The sequence below is a fragment of the Triticum aestivum genome, unplaced genomic scaffold, assembly GCF_018294505.1.
Source record: "Triticum aestivum cultivar Chinese Spring unplaced genomic scaffold, IWGSC CS RefSeq v2.1 scaffold61647, whole genome shotgun sequence".
Taxonomy (NCBI): Eukaryota; Viridiplantae; Streptophyta; class Magnoliopsida; order Poales; family Poaceae; genus Triticum; species Triticum aestivum.
In genome coordinates, this window is record NW_025233659.1 from 1 (window position 1) to 2,276 (window position 2,276).

The window sequence follows — 2,276 nt, forward strand, 5'->3', positions numbered from 1 at the left end:
GATCCCTGGCTTCGCCCGTCAGATATCAGGTTCGACTCAATGTCTATCTGGGTCAGAATCTTGAACCTTCCCTTTGAATGGATGAACAATCGCAAGGGCCTGAAGATTGCAAAACTGATCGACAAGAACTACACGGTGGATGTGGACGAGGGTGGCGATGCCTCAGGCTCCTTTCTGCGAGCCAGGGTGTCCATCCCTCTTAAAGGGCCCTTGCGCCGGTGGGTGACAATCAGGAAGGGCAGCGAGGATGTGAAATATGACCTACAGTATGAAAAACCCCCTTCTATTGCTTCAGTTGTGGCCTCATTGGGCATGGTGATCTAGAATGTCAGTCCCCAGCAGACCGAGACCAGTTTGGCAAGCTCCCCTTTGATAGAGGCTTGAGAGCCCTAGAGGAGAGAAGAAAGCGGCTGCAATCCTTTGGGCAGGCTGCTGTTTCGGCTTCCTGTAGCAGTGATAACAAAGACAGAGGAGGGGGAAGCCGTGGCTCCGTCCCTGAGTCTGCCACGAGCAGAACTTCTCGCGAAACAGGGGTGAATGAGACTGTGAAGCCTGGCAAGCAAGAGGCGACTTCACCACTTGCAAAAAACAAACCTGTCCCAGGAAGAAACAAAGTTTCCGAGATTGCAAAGAAATTATTCTCTACGGACCCGGAGATGCCGGAAAAATATGTACGCAAGAGAAAACTAGAATCTAGGGCTGGGAGTAAAGGAGATGGGGCTGCTAAGGGGAAGCTTTCTGCTGCCCCCCTGCAAGGTTCAGACCTCTCTCTGGTCGTCGTGGGCAAGGGCTTAGAGGGAGGGCCCAGTCTCCCGCTCACTGGTTTGGACAAGGACGAAGAGCTGACAAAAAAACACAAGAATGACCAGTTCTGTTTCCAAAGCCAGGGGAATCAAAAGGGGGTGGGTAGAGATCAAGTTGCAACAAGCACAGACGCGGGGCTGCCTATTCAGCCCTGCAGTAAGCAATGATGGTCGTCGCTTTCAACTGCCGGGGGTTTGGGAACCAGCCGGCAGTCGAGGGCCTTCTGGAGCTACAGAAGGCTGAAGACCCTGACATCCTCTTTCTTTCAGAAACAAAGCTGGACAGGGAGAGGATGAAGCGAATTAAGGTGTTGTTGGGAATGCCCAACATGGAGGTAAAGGACTGTGAGGGGCAAAGCGGTGGCTTGGCCCTTCTCTGGAAGAAGGATGTAAATGTAAGAGTGAACCATGGGATGTCGCGCTACCACATCGATGCCGACGTCACTGGGGAGGATGGGTTCGTCTGGAGGCTTACTAGTATTTATGGTGAACCGAAGCACAGGGAGAAAGAGAAGACTTGGAAACTCTTGCGCATCCTTCATGAACGTTCCTCTCTGCCTTGGATGTGTTTTGGTGACTTCAATGAGATCCTCTTCACAAGTGAGAAGCAGGGGGGTCCGGATAGATCCCATGCCTGCATGGATAAATTTCAGAGTGCTCTGGAGTTCTGTGAGCTCGAGGATTTGGGCTTCGTGGGGGATCCTTACACTTGGCGCAATCACAGTCACCGAGCGGACTCTTACATTAAGGAGAGGCTTGATCGGGCTATCGCAAACTTGGGATGGCGCTCCCATTTCCCGGCCTACAAGGAAATCAATGGGGATCCAAGGCACTCCGATCACAGACCCGTGATTGTGGTTTTGGAACCGGAATACCGGGGCAATAGCACTGGGTGCGTGTTTGAACAACCAAAATTCGAGGCAAGGTGGCTTGAGGAGGAGCAATGCGATGAGGTGGTGCGCAATGCCTGGCACTTGGCAATGCTGACTGGCGATAGAGGGTTAGCTGCCACAATCAAAAGAGTGGGGATGGAACTGCACACATGGAGCAAAGAGGCCTTGGGCGATCTAAAGAACCGTATCAAGAAGGTCAAGAAGGAGCTCAATCGCTGCAGGAAAAGAGCCATCTCCCAGGAGCAAGTCTCTCTTGAGCAGATGCTAAGGTACAAGCTTGAGAGACTGCAAGACCAAAAAAATACTTATTGGAAGCAGCGAGCGAAGGCTCATTGGCTGCATGATGGAGATCGAAACACTAGCTTCTTCCACGCTTGCGCCTCGGAGAGGCGCAGGGTGAACTTGATCAAATCTCTCAAGAATGACGAGGGCGGTGTGGTGGAGGGGGAGGAGGAGCTGAGAACCTTTATCACTAACTACTACAAGCAGCTTTTCTCTTCTCGTGCAGGAACTAGAGCGGATGAGCTCCTTGACAAGGTCTCCCCCATTGTTACTGCTGAGATGAATGTCTTCCTTAAGA